Raw genomic sequence first — 8690 nt, 5'->3', positions numbered from 1 at the left:
TTTAGCTGAGCAAGGAGCTCTTGTATTAGGGGAGTGTGCATGAGGAAGCCCAATGTCCACCTGCCACCCTACTACCAAACCTATAATTATTTGCATCTAGGTCCGTTCCCCCCTTGATCTTAAATATATTTACAGACCAGTGAGTGTTTACAGTGGTTCATCAGCTTGTTGACACATTTCACTTGGTATTCTATCAATTCCTGGAGCTTGTTTTTGACTAATGCTTTCAGTGCAGCTTAAAATTCTTCCTTTGGCAACATTGGTTCTTATTCATATGATATCTCCTGTCATGGTGGAATGTGGACTAATTAGTTCTTTTTGGTACAGAAACTCTGTATATTCTTCCCATCTTTTCTTGATGCTTCATGCATCATTCAATATTTTGCTTATTGGATATTTTAAGTTGTAACTCGAAGCTTGAGTTTTTCTTGAGTTCTTTCAATTTAAGATATGCTGAGCATATTTTCTTTTGCTGGGTTTGCTAGGTTTTCTAATGCTAGGTCTTTGCACATTTCATTAAAATATTTGGCTTTGTCTTCTCTAGCTTCCATTTGACATTTTCTATTCAGCCCTTTGACTTCATATCATACATTTGCTTTAGCTAGTCCACGATTGAGAGCAGGTTTCAGAGGCTCTTCGGACCTTCACTTTGATCTTCTCTTTCTTTCCTATTTTTAAATGACCCTTTGATGTCTTCCCACCACTCATCAGTTCTTTTCTCATTTGTGTTCTATGCAACACCTCTGTTCTTAGAAATGGTCTCCAAATTCAGGTGGGGGGGGGGGGATTTAAGGTCCTATTTTGACTCTTTTGGTCTTGTTTCACCTTTCTCCTGAACTTACATATGAGCAATTGCTGGTCTCTTACACAGTCAGCCCCTGGCCCACGTTTAGCTGCTTATATAGACCTTCTCCATCTTCTCTTCCCACAGATGTAGTCAATTTGATTTCTGTGGATTCCATCTGAAAAAGTCCATATGGATTGGCACCTTTGATGCTGTTGAAAAAATGTATTTGCTATGAACAAGAAGTTGGTATTGCAAAATTCTGTCATGAGATCTCCAGCCTCTTTTCTATCACCAAGGCCATATTTTATAACTACTGTTCTTTCCTCTTTTGATTCCAATCACCAATAATTATTAATGCATCTTGATCACATCTTTGATCAAATTACAACTAAAGTCCTGGATAGAATTCTTCAATTCTTTCTCACTAGTTTTTGTGGTTGTAGCATAAATTTGAATAATAATTGCATTGTTGAATTTCCTTGAAGGTAGATAGATATAATCCTATCAGTGAGAGCATTGTACTTCCTGATTGCTTTGGCAATGAATGTCCTTTATGACAAGTGCCATGCCATCCTTCTTGATTGCTTTTTCCAGCATACTAATTCAAAATTGCCAATTTCACCTCACTAATGGCAAGCATATTGAACTTAATGCATTCTGTTTCTTCTTCGTGAACTTCCAATGTTCCTAGATTCATACTGCACATATTTCAAATTCTAATCATTAGCAGACGTTTGCAGCTCTTTCTCCTTACCTTGAGCTGTGCCCCATCAACAAATGAAGATCCCCAAAGCTCTACTCCCACAAGCTTTACCCCACTAATGTCACCAAGGTAGACTCCATTCTGGGAAATCACTTCCTCCTGAGTCATGTTTTGAGTGCCCTCTGACCCTAGGCGCCCATTTCGTGGCACCATCTCAGGTAATGTTCTGCTTCCATTCATACCTGACAATTGTTTCACAGCTATGAATAAGGTTATAAAGGCTCCTTCCTCAGAAGTGGGAAGCTGAGCCCTTCTTTGTTGTCTGTTCTTAGTCTGGAAGCTCCCCTGAAATTTGTTCACTTTGGGTGAACCTGCTGGCATATGAAATACCAGCGACATAGCTTCCAGCATCATAGCAACACATAAGCCAGCGTCACATAAGTTTGTTGTCAGTACAACAAACTGACAGACAAGTAATGGATAGAATATGCTTGGAGACATGAAAAAACAGTTTAAAAAATATCTTATGAAAAAATATTCTTTTATACATGGATTTAAAATCAATACTGTATAAATGGTTCCATCTAAATTTATATTTTAAAAACCTTATTTCAATTAACAGACTGAAGTTTTTTAACCAAAGTTCCTTAAATGTTTTCCACATAAAAGAATGGTGTTGTTTGCATTTCCCTTAAATACTACGACAAATCACTGGGCAGAATGACTAAAGAAAAAACCAAATCTGTTGTCATTAAATCAGTTCTCAATCATAGCAACCTTATAAATCTTTATAGAAGGTGACTGCCACATCTTTATCTTGTGGAGTGGTTGGTAAACTCAAACCGTCAACTTTTTAGTTGAGCTCTTAGCCACTATTACAACCAGGCCTCCTTTATAATGAATACGCATTTGGTATATCATCATGTACTTCAAATTAGACATTTTCAGTTTACACCGAGTCAAAATGGTTATTCCCCTCTCGTGGTCATTACAGGGAATGCATTAGGGTTATTTGTTGGTTCTCTGCGTTGGAGATGATATACTTATTTTTAAAGGTTAGTCAATTAGTTCAGAGCAACAAGGAACATGTAAATATGATTCCATTATGAAATAATACTCTTGTTAAGCAGGTATGGAAGTTAATTGAAAAACACAAATCAAAAAGTGAGAAGGGGAAAAAAAACCTTGGGAAAGTCATAAAGCACAATACCATGGCATATATAAGGATCCTACTCAAGCCATGGCTTTTTCATATCCCTTAAACAAATGTGAAACATGGGCAGTGATAAGGAAAGTAGAGACTAACTGATGCCTTTGAATTATGGTATATATGAAGAACACTGGGTATAAGTGAGCTGCTAGAAAACTGCACAGATATGACTTGGAAGAAGAGCAGTAGGAATGCTTGTTAGAATGGCAAGGCTGCAATTTATATACTTTAGGGGTGTTAACAGAAGGGACCAGTCCCTGGAAGACATCATGCTTGGTCAAGTACAGAATCAGCAAAGTGAAATATCCTCAGTTCAATGGATTAACACAGTCACCGCCACATGGGCTCACACATAGTAATGAATGCACAGGACCAGGCAGCATTTCATCCTGCTGTACACACGGTGCATAGAGTTAAGGAGCCAACTCGAGTACCTAACGAAAACAATATGATCAGACAATAAAATAAGTTAAATATCTGCATAGACTGAAGTATTATATAAAGACTGACCAGCTCTATGGAGAGAAGCATAGCAGCTCCCACTGCCGTTGAGTCAATGCTGGTTCATAGCGACCTCCCCGTGGGGTTCTGAGACAGTAACTGTTTACAGGAGTAAAAAGCCTAGTCTTACTCCCGCAAAGCTGCTGATAGTTTGAACTGCTAACCACTGGGCTCACAGCCCAACATGTAACCACTATGCCACCAGGGCTCCTTAAAAGAATCACAGCAGAGTCTCTGCATATTTTATGTCATAGTCAAAAGACTAAGCACTCAGTACATTTGATTAAGTAACTACTTATCTGTTTGTTAAAGAAACAGTGCCTTGGTTCCTATTAATCTCTGATGAAGCTGAATGCTTGATCATGTTATGCCAGATAACTATACAAATTTATCTTGCATGTCTAAATTGTGTACTGATTAACTCAACATCTGTTAACAGGTGCAATCAAATTGACTTTGATTCACAGCGATCCCTGTGACATAGAACTTAGACATAGCACTTTATAGGCAGTAACCTTATTGGAGGTGTCCTGGTGGCACAGCCGTTAAACACTCAGCTCTAACCAAGTGCCAGTGGTTTGAACCCACCAGAGGAAAGAGCTGGGAGGCAAAGGGCATTTATAGAGGTCTAGATAAAGACACGTACATATGCAAATATATTTATATATGAAGATGAGGAAATAGATCTGTGTGCCTATATTTATAGGTTTAGTATTAAGGAAGCAGAAGGACATTGGGCCTCCACTCAATTACTCCCTCAATGCAAGAATACTTTCTTCTATTAAATTGGCATTCTATGATGCTCATTTTCCCAACACAACCACTGGAGACAAAGTGGGTGAATAATCAAATGTGGTGAAGAAAGCTGATGGTGCCCGGCTATCAAAGGATATACCATCTGGGGTCTTAAAGGCTTGAAGGTAAACAAGTGGCCATCAGGCTCAGAAGCAACAAAGCCCAAATGGAAGAACACATCAGCCTATGTGATCACGAGGTCCCAAAGGGATCAGTTATCAGGCATTAAAGAACAAAAATCATATCATTGTGTGCTCACCTCCATTCTACGATCGCTGAAGACAAATGGGTGCATAAGCAAATGTGGCGAAGAAAGCTGATGGTGCCCGGCTATCAAAAGGTATAGCATCTGGGGTCTTAAAGGCTTGAAGGTAAACAAGTGGCCATCAAGCTCAGAAGCAACAAAACCCACATGGAAGAAGCACACCAGCCTGTGCGATCACGAGGCGTAGAAGGGATTGGGCATAAGGCATCATCAGAACAAAAAATCTTACCATAGTGAATGATGGGGGGAGTGCAGAGTGGAGACCCAAGTCCCCTTTGTAGGCCACTGGAGATCCCCTTGCAGAGGGGTGTCGGGGAGGAGATGAGCCAGACAGGGTGTGATGTAGCAACGAGGAAAAATACAACTCTCCTCTAGTTCCTAAATGCTTCCTCCTCCCCTCCCCCAATGATCATGATCCGAATTCTACCTTGCAAGTCTGGCTGGACCAGAGGATGTATACTGGTACTGATAGGAACTGGAAACACAGGGAATCCAGGGTGGATGATCCCTTTAGGACCAGTGGTGTGAGTGGCGATACTGGGAGGGTAGAGGGAGAGTGGGTTAGAAAGAGGGAACCGATTACAAGGATCTACATGTGAACTCCTTCCTGGGGGACAGACAACAGAAAAGTGGGTAGAGGGAGACCTCGGACAGGGCAGAATATGACAAAATAAACAATTTATAAATTATCAAGGGCTCATGAGGGAAGGGGGAGCGGGGAGGGAGGGGAAAAATGAGGACCTGATGCCGGGGGCTTAAGGGGAGAGCAAATGTTTTGAGAATGACGAGGGCAATGAATGTACAAATGTGCTTTACACAATTGATGAATGTATGGATTGTGATAAGAGTCATATGAGCCCCTAATAAAACGATTTTTAAAAAAAATTAAAGCCTTGCAACCCCTATGAAACAAACTACTTTAAAGCTACTGTATATCTGGATTGACTCCATATCTAGGGTTCTGGGTTTTATTTTGTTTTTTGTCTGCTTGCTCTGATCTTTAGAGGAAAATATCACCAGATATTTACACCTCTGATTCACTAGATGGGTTTGAATGACCAACTATTTAGTCAGCAGCTGAATGCTTATGAGTGGAACCACCAGGGCTCCTTACCTTGGAACTACAGCAGTGCACCAAACAGCAATTAAGCCCCCCATCCAAGGAAGTACAGCTGTGCACCCAACAACAATCTATCCCCCCCCCATCCAAGGAAGTACAAAAGTGTACCCAACAGCAATCTAGCCCCACATCCAAGGAATTACAACAATGCACCCAGCAGCAATCTAGCCCTCCCCATCCAAGGAAGTATAGCAGTGCACCCAACAGCAATCTAGCCCTCCCCATCCAAGGAACTACAACAGTGCACCCAACAGCAATCTAGCCCCTCCCCCTATCCAAGGAACTACAACAGTGCACCCAACAGCAATCTAGCCCTCCCCATCCAAGGAAGTACAAAAGTGCACCCAACAGCAATCTAGGCCCCCATCCAAGGAACAACAACAGTGCACCCAACAGCAACCTAGCCCCTCCCCGCCATCCAAGGAACGACAACAGTGCACCCAACAGCAATCTAGGCCCCCCATCCAAAGAGGGGGGTAGACCAAAAACAACAACTACTACAACAACAACAAAAAAATCCAAGCACAGAAAGCCTGATTGCATGGCCTAGAAAGTAAAAATGCCTGATTCTAAGTAGGTCTCTTTGTCCCTCAACCATCACCTATGTGCTCCTAGGAAGTTCTCTTTTACTAACCAACTCAAGATAATTTCTTTTTCCAAGTACACTTGTGCTTCTATACAATCTAAAGGGATCACCCAGAAAAGGACTGTGGAAGTGTTACAGGCTCATTCAGGAGTGAGATTTTTAAAACTCTGCAGAATAAAGGCTATAACCTTTCACTTTCTGTTGAACAATACATGGCTCAACATTAGGATCGACACTAGTCCTGGGTTGTCTGCTTAAGTGATCTGATTTATGAAAGAAGAGAAACTGTAATATAAGGAGCCAGAGATTTTAAAAGAACAACTGGAATACATTTTTTGAAATGGACCAGAATCTGAGTGTATCCATTCCCTGAAGAAGAGGGGTAGGCGAACACCTTCTGCACATGTCAGACACTCTCCACAAGCGAGTTTAGCAAAGCATGCATGAGATTAATGACAGGAATTTAACCTCGTCAAGGCTAGTATGAATTCTACCTATGTTGATTGCTTACCTCGCCAAGCACAAAATTCATACCCACTATGATGCAATACGTTCAACATTTGCAATACAATTTTTTTATCCTAGGGAACACATAGACAATTGTTAAATTTACATGGCACACTGGAGCAATCAAACAAAAATGCTTTCTGCCAAAGAGAAGGGGCTTGCTCTAATAGTGAGCCAATCAATCAATTATAGGGCATGAAAACCACATGGCAAGCCATGTGGAAAACAAGGATTAAAAGGACTGGTCACCTTGGCCAGGCTGCCTATCTACATTGTGATAGAGGTAGCAATTGGTCTTCACTGGAAAGAAACATGTTTGTGTTTTAGATTTAATGTTATTGCTTAGTATGAGTCTTCCAGCATCACCATCTGAATTTATCATAAAACTGTTGCATGTCTCATACAATGATGCCTCCAATACATAACTCAGAGCAAAATGAAGTGAGATCAACCAAACCAACTGCCATTAATTCAATGTTGACTCACAGTGCTCCTATCATAAAGAATAGACGTGCCTCATAGGATTTCCAAAGTTTTAAATATTTAAAGAAACTGACATTCACATCTTTTTTCCCATTGGGACATTTAAGATATTAACAGTTATTTTCCTTATGTACCAAAAGGAATGACCTTTTAAAATTCCATTTAAGAAGCAAAACTATATGTAATTTGGTTGATTTCCTGTATGTGATATCTCATGCTATGAGAAAGCGAGTGACATGATTATTATTTCCACAGTAGTCAAAATATAAGGGTCCATGGACCAAGACGCTATTTTTCTTAAAATTGTACCTAGTGGCTAAATACCAGTTTTCCTACCAATGTTGAAATTCTGAGTTCTGCTATTTTTTTTATATTTTTATAACAAAAAGAAGAATATTTCAACAGGAAATTGTCATAGTCTTACTATATAAGAGGCTGAAGAACTGTACCCCAATGTGCAGTGCAGACAAACAATACAGAACAAACAGCATAAGCTGTAAGTGAAATTTCTGACATTAATAGCTACTTGACCTTACAAATTTGCACATGGTGAACCTATAGATAGTCCAATAAGTAGTCTTTATGTATAGTAAGTTTCATGGTTCAAATCACAATGGTTTAAATAAGGCTTATATTCTTTCAGCATACTTATTCAGTCTGAGCAAATAAACTAGAAGATGGACTATATGAAAAATAATTTTGCATTAGGATTAGGAAAAAACTCATTAACAACCTACAATATGCAGAAGAGTTACTGTAATAGACTTTAGAACTAAAATTTGTAACCTGGATGATATTTAGGAGAGACATCATAATTCAAATTTATACAACCTAGCTTCATGAAGCAAAGGGGGCTTAAAGTACTACCTGAAGAAAATCAAGACTAAGAACTTCAATATGAATTACACTTCCATGTAAAGAAAACAAATGTCTCCACAACTGGACCAGTAAACATCACAATAAATGAGGAACCTATTGAAATTGCCAAAAATTTCATTTTACTTTTATCTATAATCAACGAGCAGTAGTAAGATATTGAAGACAAATTTCACTGAGCGAATATTTTCCAAAATACATCATTTTAAAAACGCTAAAGTGTTACAAAGCAAAGCTGAAACTTTTCAGACTAAAGTGCACCTGACCCAGGACATGGCCTTTTCATTTGTTTCACACCCACGTGAGAGCTGGACAGTGAATAACAAAGACCAACGAAGAACCGCTCCTTTAAATCATGGTGTTGGTAAAGAATATCACACATACAACAGGCTGCCAGAACAACAAATGCATCTGTGTTGCAAAAGGACAGCCGGAAGGCTTCTTAGAACCAGAGATGGCAAGACTTTTTCTTACTTGCTTGGGTATGTCATCGGGGGAACCAGTCCCCAGAAAGAGCATGATGCTTTGATGCGGCAAAGAATAAGACCCTCAACAAACTGGACTGAAACTGTGACTGCAACAGTGGGCTCACACGTAGGAGCTATTGTGAGGATGGCGCAGGGCCCGGCAGCGCTTCGTTCTGGTGCACACGGGATTGCGATGAGATGGAAGTGATCTAGCAGACACTTCCTAAGAAAGACAACAGGCAGAGTCTGATGCTAATCTCTTTTTATCCTCAGTATCTCTGTAGTCATTTCTGAAAACCTGCCAAGCATCGACCTTTTTAAAAAAACTGAAAACCGAAAAAACAAACAAACTGAAAACAGGAGTAGACACACGAGTACATCCACTGAGGG

General features: G+C 39.9%; 1 protein-coding gene across 1 annotated transcript in view; it reads right to left on the bottom strand.

Moving 5' to 3' along the window:
• ADAMTS3 (ADAM metallopeptidase with thrombospondin type 1 motif 3) overlaps positions 1 to 8690 on the bottom strand; it is a 326092-nt gene that overhangs the window by 119578 nt on the left and 197824 nt on the right. The window lies entirely within an intron of this gene.

This window comes from Echinops telfairi, unplaced genomic scaffold, assembly GCF_000313985.2.
Source record: "Echinops telfairi isolate 266 unplaced genomic scaffold, ASM31398v2 ScPeMD7_7468;HRSCAF=8506_0, whole genome shotgun sequence".
In the NCBI taxonomy this organism is placed as follows: domain Eukaryota; kingdom Metazoa; phylum Chordata; class Mammalia; order Afrosoricida; family Tenrecidae; genus Echinops; species Echinops telfairi.
Note: the sequence above shows the minus strand (reverse complement) of the source record. Positions and strands in the feature narration are given on the sequence as shown.